This window comes from Lonchura striata, chromosome 5 (assembly GCF_046129695.1).
Source record: "Lonchura striata isolate bLonStr1 chromosome 5, bLonStr1.mat, whole genome shotgun sequence".
NCBI lineage: Eukaryota > Metazoa > Chordata > Aves > Passeriformes > Estrildidae > Lonchura > Lonchura striata.
The window spans coordinates 12,062,823-12,077,555 of NC_134607.1; the positions used below are offsets into that span (position 1 = coordinate 12,062,823).

Genomic DNA, 14,733 nt, shown 5'->3' on the forward strand with positions numbered 1-14,733 from the left:
CTCAGGTGAAGTGATATGAGGAGACACCTTACTTACTTTGCAGCCCCTCTGTGTGTTGCTGTCAAAAATCCTGCTACAACTTAATCTTTGAATGTTCAGTCTGAGACTTGGTGACAATGCCTAAAATGTTGGTTAAAATTATTGATAAGCTCCATATGACTGAATTTCTTTGCATTACCACCCATCAGTTGGCATCATGTGTCAGCTAATACTCACTTTACTTCTTCTGAAAATATGAAAATGAGCATTTGTCTTTCATGTTCATTCTGCAGTTTAGCTCTGTAATTTTACAAGCTGTCTTTGGAAGAAGTGTGTTGATAATGCTCTATATTTACATAGTGGTCATCTGCTTTTAAATAATGTTTTGGTACACATGGGACTAATACATTAGGCAACACCATTTCAGATTGAGTCATCACAAGAGCCTGTTCTCAGTTACCCAGCTGGTGTGTGCCTTTACTACCTGGGCTGCAAATTTTCAAGCCAAGTGTCTGTCTTGATCTTAATTGTTCAAGAAGCTTCAGCCAAGCTGTTACAGGTCCTGCAGAGAAAAACACTTGCTTTATTGTATCCACTGGTACTTTAACTTTTTATACTTGAGAGCTGTGAAGCAGGGACCTAAAAGCAGTGTTGAGAGAGGTGTGTTGTCTCTAAGCTGAGGAAGTATTTCTGAGTAGAGTTTCCAGATCAAAAAACTATGAAAAAAGTAACATTTTCTAAATTAGACTTTCTTGGAAACTACCTTTTGTTAAACTCTGAAGACTTGATCCATGTTCTAGCCTGTGAATAATCTGTGTCACCATCTGTATGATGCTGTATGAAGCAATTTGTTGAATTTACTCAATGTGTTAGCTTTGTTTCACAAATATATAATTGCCTTTTGTACAGGATGTGGCAGTCAAACCCTCAGGATGGGAAATGCAGTGTACAAAGCTGTACAATGTAATTCAGTTCACTTCTTTGTGTTGCAACTGTTTAAGCTAGGAAGTTTTAATATCCTCACAAATGGCTTGCTTCATCATGTTGTATGTTTCTCTGGAGAAATAAGAATTGAAGTTTTCAAGCAGAAGGCATTTGTGGAACAGTAGCCTCTCTATTTATACAAGCAACAGACTTTGCAGCTGTTAATCTCAGTAGCCAGATATGGAGGAGCAGCTTTGCTACCAATATGTTGTAATTTATCTGTAAAAATACACTGCTGAAGTTACTTTAGTATTACTTTAAGTACTTTAGTACTTAATTCAGATCTTGAAAGGTGAATTTTGTATTATTTTAAAAGCAAATGCCCTAGTCAAAATGTCTGCTTTTGTATAAGCTTTGAGGGAAAAAAATTGTATAGAAAGAATGGAATATGTAACTTTGATTTTTACCAGATTTGGTAAAAATACTTTTTTATTCTGTTTTGTCTGATGCATTCTAAAATGTAGAAGTTTGTATATTTATAGTTTGTACTTTTAAATACCTTTTGGATTTTTCACATCAAACTGGACTGTTGATGTTCAGGGTTTAGATAAAACAGCTACCAGCAAACACTGTTGTTACACAGATGGCTGAGTTAGAGAATTGTTTGTGGTGTGTTATTTTTTTCCCTTTTTTTATGCTAGAAGTCATGGTGGTACAGAAGGAGGGGAAGATAAAGTCCAAAGAAATGTATATAAATGAAACAATTGCAAAAACTCTATTAACAAGCTGAACATAGCTATAATCAGAGTAGTACCTTGACTGCTTTTAGTTTTGTTGTAGTGCTTAGTGTCTAAAATGTTGGATGGGAATTCCTTTTTAATTAGCTCAGAGCCTGGTCTGTGCTATGTCTAATATTGTTTGCCTTTCCTGGGAAGCGAAAACTTGAAATCGTGTTCTGGAAGGAAGGAGTGGCCAGAGGGCATAATAGGGAAAGGCATTTATTCCCTGGATTGCCTGACTATTGTTATCTTCAATTTTAAAGATGAAATTCTGGATATAACTCTGATAATTTTGGTACGAAGCTACAATCTCTTCTATGGGCTTAAGATTTCAGTGTTCTTAGAATACCATCCCATTCCACTGCTTGTGGTGGAAAAGCATCCTGTTTGCACAAGCCTGATGATTGCCAGTAGATCTCTTGTGAAATCCTTATTTAGGCACAAGCATATTGAAGTAGTTGAGATAAGAAGAGTTCATAGTGGCATAAATTTCAGTTTCCACCTCACATACTCACATGTGTGACTAATTCTGCAGTAGTGTCATTTGCACTGAGTCAGCAGTTCAGTATGGTGAATGTGCTCAAACTATCTCAGTTCGGTCTGTATTGAACTTTAATTTGCTCTGCAGACAGAGCCAAACCAAGTGGCTGTGAGAACCTTCAGCAGAAGGTGCCTAGAGTATGGACCAGGTCTCTCCGAGAGGGTGTGCTTCGAAATAGGAAATTACAAGAAAGATGTGAGATCCAATGTGTGTTGGAAACAGGAGAGATTAAAATAGCATCAAAACCACCTCAGCCTCTGTAGCCAGAGTGCTCAGGGCAAGAGCAGGCGAGGGAGGGGAACTGCAGTTCTTTGCAGTGCAGTCTGGATTTTATTACTTGCAATGTGAGATCACAAGGGGGAATGTCTGCTTCTGATGGACAGATATGTTGCAACTCATTCTGAAGATGCCTGTTCATAAATTTTTCAGCCTGCTAACAGCTTTGAAGATAGGACTGTAACTCTGAGACTGTGATTCATCTATCTAGCTCCTGCTTATTGGATGGTCTGTTGGTTTTTCTGTCCTTCCACAATTCTTCTGAAGATGGTGCTGTTAATTATAATTTTTGAATTTTAACACTCGCTGCTCTGTACTGTAATATTATTTGCTGGCTACTGAAGCCACTTTCTAATAATTCTGAGGTGCCGCAACCACAGGTGTTTCAATTTGGCCCTCACTTTTAATAAACAATCATAGAACAAGGATTAAAGTCCTTGTCTTCCCTCTGTTTCCTTTGAAGTAATTCAGTTTCAGGACCTAGACTAAGAAACAAAATATAAAAAACCCCTGTGGTAGTGGCAAGAAAATTATCTTAGAAATGTTCTTATGTTTTTGAGGATTTTAAAACTACTTAATTACACTTCCACTTTTTGAACCCCTATGAGAAGAGGTCTTAGAATTGAGCTCTCGAGATTTTCACGCAGCTGTCCCTCCAGAGTACTAAGATCCGTCTGTGGATCATAGCCATTCTGTGGAAAAATCATTTTGTATTGTAGTGATAGGGTCTTCAGGAGGAAACAATTACAAAGCTGCCTGATAGTCTTTAAAAGGGATTGGTGAGGTTTTCATCAATGTTTCTAATAAGCATTCAAGCATTAGAATTTTTTTTTTTCAACGTTTGTTTTGGTACTCGGATTGTTTTTGAGTTAATTGAAAAAAATGCTGGAGTAGTAACAGAACTGCAAAAGAATTAGTTCTTAGGTGCTTTCAGTCTGCTGCTTATGTGGACTTGTCCTGCCACTTCTCACATCCTGTTTGCTGGTAGTTGGACAGGAGGCTCTTATTCTGAAAATAAATATGACTGCTCTGTTAGACATCTGTTCAGAGGTCTGTGTCCTGTCTCTGCCTGTGAAAAAGGGGGCTTGTGTGGCCTTTGTTATCTCAAGGCTGGGGGCTGACGCTTTCTAGCAAGCGCAAACCTGTGTACTTGTTAAAGTACTATTTAGTGGATTTCAGACTAAAACCAGGTCCAAGTGTCTATTATCGTTATGATACTGTCTTTAGCTTAATTAAAATGGTTTTACTGGGATGTTGTTTGGGGTTGTGTGGCAGGGCAAGGAATTTAAACAGAAATACGGAATATATTAAATCCACTTACCCACTCTTATCCCCACAGAAATGTATTTGTTGCCAGTGAAAGAAGGGATGCAGTACCAGGGCAGCTTTTGTGACAAACTGTTTTCCTTTGAATTCCAGCTTCCATAGCTTTTTTGTGTGTGCATACTGGCTGAACACATTGAGTGTGTTTCATTCAGAGCCATTTCTGCTAAAAATGTTTTCAGATACCTTTTTGGCTAAGGGAACTTGTTCAAGGTTAAGCATGATCAATACTTGGTAGTTTTTGCATATGAGGTACAGAATATCAGATGATTTCACTGTATGGATACATTATTTGAATATTTTGAATGCTTTTTGGTGTTTTTTTTTTTTTTTAATTAAGTGCTTTAGTTCACCATTAAACTGAATTTTGAACTGCATGTAAAATTTTTCAGTAGGACAAAGTAGGAGGTAAATTGAAAACAAAGAAGCCTGTTTACAGGTTGTGATGACCCATTTAAGGCAGGCCCCTTGGACCATGGCATGCACAGGAATTATAGTTTGTCTTCAAGAAATTCCTTCCAGTGTTCCTGTTCAAACAATTGAAATGAAATGGCATCAGACCAAGGACAGACAGTATGTGACTAAAGCACAATGTAATGAGAAACAGACTTTTTGGATAAGCTGTAGCATTTTGAATAGCTGATTCATAGATAACGTGTTGAGTATTTGAGGCCTTCTAGGTCCTGGTTAGTCTTCTGGCAGTGTGGGATATTCCCAGTAGTATTCTTTGGAAAAAAAATGCTTGGATTAATACAGGATAGCCTTGCCAGTGGGAATGCTATGTATGTAGTTCCCAAATTCCAAGGGAAAAGAAGTCTTAACTGCTTATCTTAAACTTCTTCTAGTGTTTTGGGGTTTTTTTGTTTGTTTGTTGTTTTTTTTTTAGCTGTGTGCTTTGTCTCCTTTTTGAGATTACTCTTGATACTTTGATCTCACCTGTTTGGCAACACTGAATTTTAGTTGCTAATGGCTTTTCTTGATGGTCAATCCAAGACTTCAAGGGTTTGTGTGGATTTGTTTTTCTTTGCCTTTCATCCTCTGTAAAAATAGTACTTCTGTGTCCAAGTTGTGCATGTTATTACTTTGATTTAGAATACAGCAAAACCCTGGTTATTTTTAAGTATTGTATCCTGTATTTCACTAGATAATAGGAGCTGAGTGGTCCCTTCAACTGCATTTCAATTGCACCATGTTTTCTCTTATATTTTAATGTATTTTAAAATCATTCAGGATTGAATTGCAAAGCCAGTTAAGCTTCTGGGTGCAGAGTATGCTTCATCATGCCAATTTTCTTAGTTGTTCGTCCTACCACTGTTTACAATGTGTTTTCTCTCTCCTGACTCAACTCTACTTAAATTCCTTGCTCTGTGAAAGATAATAGGCGTATTTTTAAATTTACATATCAGTAAATTAAAATATTAGGGATTCATTTGGTACTGTCTGAAATATTTGTGACTTTGTGAGTAATGTTTTGGATGCAGATCATCTATGGTGTTAGCCAAGACAGATGTACAGTGTGCTGATGGAATAAGTGTCTCTGATGTATATGGTATAATTATGGAAGTCTATAGTAAACATGCAAGTGGTGCAAGAAACTGATTTCATAAGTCAACCTTTTGGGTAAGCATGGAAGAATTATTAATGCTTCCCTTTATTAATGCTTCCCTTTATGAGGTGAAGATGGGCATTCTGTAGATCACAGGAAACTTAACACCAGTTATGCTTAAAAAATTTTGAAAGTGCTTCTCCAGTGTGTTTTAGGACTTCTGTGTTTTTGAAATGCTTGTACTAATACTACTGGTATTTATGGAAAGTATTTCTGAGTTCTCATGTAGAACACAAATTTTGGTCACCCCTTAAGAGTCATTGTTTCTCTTTAGCCTTTCCCTACAGGAGATGTATTTTTGATTTCTTTTGTCTTGCAAGAACATGCAGAACACCCAGCAACTTTTTGTTTGTGGATTTTTCATGTATCCCTGAAGGATCTCTGAGTCAGAGATCTGTCTCTGAATGAGAGATGTCTGGCATGGAGTTCTCTAGTGATTGTTGTAAGGATTTTCTCTTGGTTGCCAGTACTTGGCCTACACTTCATATGTCATCTTGTCATAACTGATAGTAATCCACAGTTTTGTAAATTAAATGAAGTACTTTTTTTGGATGTGTTTGCAAGAAAAGGAGGGAAGCTGGGAAGAATAATTGCTGTAGGGTAACCAGGCTGCAAACACAATGTGTATACCAGTGTTAAAGTCAATGTGTACTGTAGGCTGATGTGAGTTTATTTTACAACTGGAGGAGTGTTGGGGGGCAGGGTGGCTGATCCAATACTTGTCTCTAGGCTTTATGCTGAGATTTTTGCAAGGGAGCTGCTCAGAGGCACAAGAACGTTTCTAGTTCTTCTGAACCCTTAGTGTGCTCACTCTTAGTGAACCCTTGCAGTCATCTTGAAACTCCTGTGTGTTTTCCAGCCAGCATATTGATGCAACTTTCCAGTGTGCTGAAAAGTGGCTATAGGTACCTTTTCCTGTTTGCCATTAACTTTGTAAAGAATATGAGATGAAGAATTGTAATATATCTTTGATTTTCTAAATGGGTTTGCCTTTATCAGAAGCAGTTAAGGGTTTGCCCTAAGGTTCTAGATATGCAGCTACTCATAAAAGGACTCTGAGCCATACAGAAGTACATGAAACAAAAACCTACAATTGCACTTCTAATGCATTGAATTAATAAATCTGCAAGGTCACCAGAATGAGTTGTGGAGAAGGCTTTTTTTCCTGAAGTATTGTTACCCATGAGTGGAGAACTGGGTTTTCATAGTAAAATAAAACGGGGCTGATTTGCTGTACCTTACTTCTCACTGGCAAAACCATGAGTTCCATGTAAAATGTGAACTGATGCAGACTTTGAAACTTTTAATGAGGCATCTGAGCCAAGTGACATGATGGTCCAGCTGGTTAATAGCTCATCAAGGATTCAGTTCAGCCAATACTTCAATTCTCTGTTAAGCTGTATGTAATAACCATAGTCCTTTTTGAGAACTGCTATCAGAAAGCAAACTTATCAATTTATCTTCCATGGATCAAATAACAATTTAAAAGTGAAAATAACTAGATGAGATCCCTGTTCTTTTCCTTTTTATTTTTGTGTGGCCAAGCATTTTGATTACTGTCTCTTAATGTTCAGCCTTTCAGGATGGATAAATTGAGTAAATTTATTAGCCATCTTCCCCCCTCCCCAAGACTTCTACGTAAGGAAACACCAATGCTGCCTAGAGCAACCCTAGAATAGAAATGACTGAAGCCTAAACAGTTGCTTGCCATTCTTAGTCCAGACTCTTGAGGACCTGGAACATTCCAGAGGAGGTCATGTCTAAGCTTTAGGTTTCATATCTACTGTTTAAATATTTTTTTGCTTTCTGATTTTTTGGAGAGCAAATGAAAATATGTAATTGATTTGGTAAAATATGAGAATGGTTTTTAATGTACACTGATTAGATGATGTACAGCTCAGTCATTGTTTTCTTTAGATATGGGGTATTTGGATCAGGTTTGAGTTCAGCCAACTTGCTTTGCCTAAGGATTTGGCTGCTGATGTGAGAGACTGGGGAGAAGAGTAGTACAGATGTGTATTAATGTGTATATTCACACATAACACAGCTCTGGAAAGCAAGCATTCAATAGAGAGTTTGTTTGTACAAATTATTAATGCTTCTTAAAGTTTTAGCCATAACCTAAAAATCTACACTGGCTGAATTTTTTGGAAGCTGTGTGTTTGTACCTCTTTGGTGAGCACTTGGCCATGAGCCTTCCATCTAATATTGCAAATTCAAATTCCATCATGCTTCCATCTAATATTGCAAATGGTATCCAAGTGCAGTATCTCAGCAGTGTGGTCACCTTTGGCACTGCTGAAAATAAAAATTCTCACACTGCTACTGTAACAAAAGATAAACTTTGTTATTGGGAAAAGTACTTTCAAGACTTGGTGACCTTATATAAAGAAGAAACATTCTCATCTACTGTTAGTGTTTTTCTGCTGTTTGTTTGTGATGGAGATTGTATTTGCAGGCCGAGACATCAGTTCTGATGCCTTTTCTGTTCCCAGGAGACTTCTGCTGAGGATGTCTCTTCAAGTGCAGGTTAAAAGTCCATGACATTACTGCCACCAGGTGTCTTAGACGCTGCTACTGCTACTGGAGGCACAGGGGCTACTGCAAATGTAAAAGCAGGAAAGTGAGCACATCACAGGAACAGAATTCTTGGTGTTCTGCCCCCTTGCTCTGTGGTGGTGAGTCAGAGCTTCATCAAATCAGAGACAATAGCAGGATAAAATGGGGAGTGGTGCTGGAATCTTTTGGTCACAAATGTGGGCTGTAGTTTGCAGATATTTCCCCTTCTGTGTTGAGACAAAGACGAAGTACAAGTTCTTTCAGGATATGTATAATTGACTTACTCAGACTAAATGGTGACTGATGAAAACTTCTGTCCTTCTTTTGTTTGATCATTTAGAGTTTAATTTCCCTCCCTTCCCTCCTCCTCCATCAGTTATATATAATTTGTTTCTTAATTTCTAACTTTTGAGTAGCATAAGTAAAGCTGTGTACATTTGCTGTATCATTTAACTGTAACAATTCTAACGGAAAGGACAAGAAGCACTTGTATTTTTTGTGTTTTTAACAAATTAACTTCAGCTTCCAATGAATTTTCTATTTAGCTACTATTGTAGTGCATGAAATGCCAGAAATTAAAACACAGAAGAGAGTAATCAAATCAATTACCCATTTCCCTTTGCCTTCCACACAGCCAGTGGTGAAAAAGGCAGGTGCTTTTCACCAGGAAACTGACAAGCAATGGGGTAATCCCTCAGTGTTTTGCTTAGGTTGACTGCTTGTGTACTTTCCTGAAACTTAAAGCATTTTTAATACCTTGTGTAAGAGGAAACCTGCAGCAAGTATTTACCTTTAATCAGGAACCTTAAAACATGTAACTGTTTCAAGCCTGTTCTTTTCTGTTGTGCTAGATAGGTAACACTGAAGTACAAAATACATATCTTAAAGTTATTTGCATGCGTCATGAAGATTGTCTGTAGCTTATATAAAATTGATTCTTCTTGTGGAGACTTGCCAAGGAGCAAGGTGAAATCATTCTTTCAATAAGCATTAACTTGGCCTTGCATAGTATTTTGCTACCTGTCAGAAGCTTTGTCTTCTATCTTTAAACTAAGGTGAGCAGGAAAGTGGCTAGAAAGCTCTGGGCCTGAAGAAGAGCAGTGAGGTGCTGGAGCATGTCAGATGAAGGCAGCAAAGCTGGCAGTGGGTCCACAGCACAAGACTTATGAGGAGTGGCTGGGGGAGCTGGCGTTTTTTAGCCTGGATACATACTCTTGGAACAGCAGCTGTTCAGCTGTGTTTAATCAGTTTTTTGTGTTCAGTGGTTTGTAGAAAGTGGAGTCATGGAAGGATCTGTGCAGATCTTTGATCTATTTTTTTGTATGTTGCTGTACAGGGATGCATTTTGAACAGTCTCTCTCTTCCCTTTTATCTCTCTACCTAGTCTTTAATGCTGGAAAGTATTAAGTGGTTTATGTGATGATGCAGAAAAGTAGATGCGGTGCTTGTGCACTGAAACTTCCATTTGTAAGCACCAACTGTGGAGTGCTGGGTGATTTTTAAGCTCAGTGGGCTCTTTGTTGATATTTTGTTAATCTAACTCAATGGTTACTGTGCTCTTTTTTCCTCTTAGCTGCTAAATTTTTTCTGGATGAGAACATTGCAGCCCACAAAGCCTCCGTTCCATTAACAGTGCTGAATATCAGAACACAATCTTGCTAGCTTCTCCTCTGATGACCCCTCATTAACCTTGCTTAAAGGCTTGCAAAGTCTTTCTCATATGCTGCAGAAATGCACACAGAAGAACATTTGTCTGTTTGGTATGGTACTTCTTCCTCCAAATAATAGGCTGCTGGAAGCTGCAGTGTCTTCACTCAGATTTTCAGACGTTTGAATGCCTGACAAAATGCTGCTCAGTGTAACCTTAGCAAGAGAGAGATAATTCACCTTGCTTTTGATTCAAACTATCTATAATTCAACAGCACTTTGAAGTCTCTCATGGCTGTACATTTACAGATCACATGACTTGAAGACAGTTCATTGCTACTAATTTTTCTAATTTTTTTCATACTGTTGCCGTAATCTAGTTAACTCTCCCTGCAAAACAACCCACTAACTGTCCCTGCACTGTAGCTGTGTATCATTTCTGAATCTAATGGTATGATATGCAGAAAGCTAGTAAAACCTGTTTGTAGTATATGAAGTGTCCAGTCTCTCTGTTTCCTCTTTACTGCTTGTCTTCCTAATATTTGTGAAAGATGGAAGAGCTCTAAATTGTGTAGCAGCTCATCTACTGAGTATTAAAAAAAAAAAAGAAAAAACCAAAACCCAAACAGTTTAAAGCTGACCTATATCACTTATGAGTCTACTTATTTGTAGGTGGAGATCATAGGAAGTTTTCTGAGTCTGGTTTGTTCTGCTGTGCATGAAGGTTCCTCAGCACTTCAGGGATGTCTATTGTCCTTGATGTTAAGGAAGTGAAGATCACCTTGGAGGATGTATAGCAGGAGTTGGCAGGTGTAGTTCCTTTCATGTAGTGTGTTTCTCTTGGTGGCCACTTGGTTGTGTTTGAGGGTGAGGTGCACTGTGCCACCAATGCAAAACTGTGTCTATTTAATGCAAGCTGAATTGTCTCAGACTTTAGCTCAGGCCTTTTGGTGTTGGCCAGTGAAAACAGTGGGAGCCTTGCTTGAGCTGGCTGAAGAGACTCAAGTGATATGAGCAGAGTGCAGTGCCTTGATGAGGAGGCTCCCTGGCTGCCTCCGCAGGACTGCACCCTGTGACTGCTCTGGGCACTGGGATGTGTTCTGTAGATATGTGATTTCTTGTCCTGATGTGAACAGGACAGAATTCAGAAGGACTGTGGACTGATAGAAAGGAAAACACATGGGAAATTACTCAGTAGGCTCAGTGACTATGGGAATCTCCCATAGTCTTTAATTTAATTTAGGTGAAATTTAACTTAGTGCCAGAAATGTATTTTTTTTTTCCTTATTAAGGATGGTGAGTAGATAGTTTCTTGGCTGAAATAAATCACCAAAGGGCTATAGGCATTTTTTGCTTATGAGTTTTGTTTGTTGTGGCTTGGTACAATAGCTAATCTTTGGGGGGGGGGGGTCGGGGGGGAAGGCAGTTGTTTTGGGTTGGTTTGTTTTTCATTTATATAAGCCATGTAGGTACAGGGGTAGAAAGAGGGTAGTAACAATGCTGCGTGTAATTCATGCTGCTGTATGTTAAGGAAATCAGTGGAAGAGTAAACCTGTACCTGGTTTATCATGAATGCCCAAGATCCCTGTTTTACTTGGAAAAATGTAAACACCTCTGATAGCTCTTTCCTGACCAAATCTGATGGGAAGGACCTGGATAAGTGGAAACAGCCAAGAAAAAGCTTACTGAATCACTCTGAGCTGAACAATTGTTTCATTTGCTGCTTGTCTCCTTTCAGGCCCCTGGCACTGCAGAATCACGTGCTGGGATGCCTTGCTGTGTGTCCTGGCTTGTCAAAACAATTTAATGTAGGTGGAAAGGAATGAATGAAATGAGCAGAGTAGGCTTGATGCATCTGTTTCAGTTTGTTCAAAGGGCAGCCCAGTGATTGGGATGTGACACTTAGGCCCTCGAGGGAAGCTATCAGTTCAGGAAGAACAATGCTGTCCATTTTATAGGTAGTTAAATCTACTTTAGGAAGCAAGCTCTCCTATAGTTTGACAGCTTCGTATATTTTTAAAAATATTTGGGCTATATCTGCTCAGCATGTGCCAGCTGAGCTACTACAAGAATGTGATTTGCTAACTTCTAGATTTAGGACTTTGTCTTGTCTGCCTAAGACTGCTTATGGTAAAAAAAGACCAAGAAAGGAGAGAGTATGTCCATTTAAAATTTTATTAGTGGGAAATCAAAAATTATTTGGTCTTTGAAGGATAGGATATCAAGCTGTATATTACTAACTGGTCTTAAAGTGCTGGCTTCTTTATAAAATTTGTAAAGTTTCCTAGGCTTACAGAAAAATACTTGTGAGTCTTTATACTAGGTTTTGTTTTTGGCTGTTTGATTTAAAAAAAAAAAAAAGAAAAATCAACAAAAACTTTAAAATTGTCTAACTGATCTTGTACTTGGTGGAACTAGAATGTTAATCTGTGAAACCTATATTTCTGCTTTCAAATGAAAACAAAAATAAGTGTGGAAATGATCCATCTATGTGCATATTTAGACTGTGAGTTATAGGAAAAAGGCAGCAGGAGATAAAGCTGCTGATCTGATCCACACTTACAATAATTTAATGAAAAGGAGGGCATATTTTGAGTGATAGGCCACAGATTTCATTACATCTTTAGAAGTGGAGATACAGCTGAGGGTCCTGCAAGTCTGCAGACTCCTGCTCAGAGTCCACGACAGATTCTGAATACTGCCCCTGGTAGCTGCCTTGTTGGGAAGGCACATCTGGGCTTGAGTCTTTTGGAGTATGCAGTTATAGCTGAGGATAGTGGGAACTGTTCCCTTCCCAAAGTCTTGCAAAGCACTCTTTTTAAATTCTCACCAAGTGATGATGGTTTTTTCTCTCTGCCACACCTATGCTGTACAGCAACTTTCTGGATTCCATGTGATACCAAGATACTCTCATTCCCCTGCTTTTCTTGGTAACATCTCAGCCTCCCAAATTTAATGCAGTGCTCTGTTTTACTTGCTTATTTCAATATTTTAGTAGCTGCAGCTGCTTAAGTTGCATTTTTGTACAAGAACAAGCATGAAGTGAAGTTGTCACTTTTGCCCATACTAACAGCTCAAAGGATGCCAAAATGCATTTGGGACTATTCTAGTCTGTGTGTATGCAGCCTGGGAGATCTTGCTGTCTAATATTTTTAATCCAGTTTTGAAAACAGACATGTCATTTTAAATTGTGTGTTGGCCTGCAGGCCAACTGTTTGCAAGTTGCATTAGAATGTAATTTGTACAGCTAAAACCAGTTCTTGTGTATACAGACTTTGTTGGTATAATTGTACAGGAGATCTAGTATTTTCTCAAATGTTAGAATTGTGGGTTCTTTTAAAGTATATTGACAGTCTTCTGTAGCCTAGCATTAGTATTCCTTTAGGAGAAGAATATAAAAACCTATTACAGATGAGGGTGTGGGTTGTGTGTCCAAGGAAATGAGGGTAGTAAAAGGTAGTATGCACTGCTGGGCTTAGGAAACAAGCGGCCTCTCTGTCTTTTTCTTCCAGCTCTGTTTAATGTTCCCTTTTGCTGCTGCAGTTATGTACTGAAGGGTGCAGGGTTTCCTTGGTTGCAAAAACATAGCTGTGTTCCTGGGTGAAAGTTTTTGGCCTGTGCTTTGTCCAAACTTGTCCCAGATCACTGGGGCACTGTGATTTTCAAAGCAGTGTTGTTTTACTTAGTCTATTGCATGGTCTTGGTGGGTTTTTAATACCAGCACTGAAGTGTTGAATGTTCATGCTGAACGGCACAGCTATGTTTGCAGGAGCATGATGCTGCCATGGATGTGACCAGAGAAAGGAATGAGTCCAAATGTGAGTGCCTCTTAGGAGTCTGTTAATTGATAAAAGTGATTAGCACTTGTTAATTTCTATCTGGGGAGAGTAGTACAGGGGCAGGGAAAACTGGAAAAAGCCCTTAAGGCAGACTGGGTTACATGGGTTAAAATGAGAATGAAATGAAATGCACTTGACTTGATGTTAAGTGTTGGTCTAAAACTGGGTTACAATATTTGTGGTAGATAACTTGTTAGTATGCACACAGTAAAGGAAGTATAATGTAAATGTGTATCAAAAACCTTGCGTTTGGACCAAAATGAATGTAGGTTTTCATATTGACTATTTAAAAGTGATAGAAAAGTAATTATTGCAGCCTTTTTTGTATAATGACCATATATAGTAGCTGAATTTACAGCTAAGTACACTGGCTTAGAAAAGTGAATTTGTATTGGTAGAGTGCAGAGGCTGAGAATACTGCTTTATTTTCCTGTAAGAATGATGATACTGTGATTGTGTTGTTTGAAGTACTGGTGCATGTGTATATGGTCAGGTGTACCTCTTGCTTTTCTGTCTCAGCAGTTTGAAGCAGTTAAGATCAAGGTTTGAAACAGAACTTGTGCTGCCTTGTTCATTATACTGAAAGGAAAGCTATTAGAGGGGTAAGACAGCTCAAATGAGAGTACTAATTACATATAAAAATTCCTGCAACACCTAAACAGACATGAATGCTTAATTGTTGATGAAGCATTTCTTCAAACGTTGTATCAAAACTTGTGCAGGTATCCTTATGAGAGAATAGGAAGAGGTGGTAATGCTGGTTTCTGCAGAGTGAAGTAGTTGTAGGATGGAGTGCTTTTTGATGTCTGTAGATTAAATTAGTCATACATAAGGATTTTGCATTTTCCTAAGAATTGTAAAGGTGAATGACATTCTAGACACCAATAGGAAACTGATCCCTGAGGTGATTTCAAACCTATTTTCAGACTTTTACCTGGGGAAATTTTATACTTCTGAAAATTGGAGCTTTGTCTGTAAAAAAAATTTGTCCATGTCTGAAGATACTCTGTGAACCTTTTAGAAAGTGTTGATGTCTTAGTGAATGTAGGATGGTTTCAATATTACATGGCTGAATTATATTGAGAAAACACATGACTTGTAAACAAAGGAAGAGGAATTACTGTCTGGAGCACAATGGTAGTATAAGTAAATCCTGCTTGTTTTTACTGCCTCCTTTTAGTAGAAAAGACAATGTGAAATCAAGTGACTTAAAATTATTACTCAGATCTGACAAATAGGTCTTTGGTTATTGTTAAATAA

The 14,733-nt window shown here is 38.2% G+C and overlaps 1 protein-coding gene across 11 annotated transcripts in view; it reads left to right on the forward strand.

The window, feature by feature from the left end:
• The window catches only part of WNK1 (WNK lysine deficient protein kinase 1), a 98,545-nt gene that overhangs the window by 16,393 nt on the left and 67,419 nt on the right, over positions 1–14,733 (forward strand). The gene's annotated exons all lie outside the window — the stretch shown is intronic.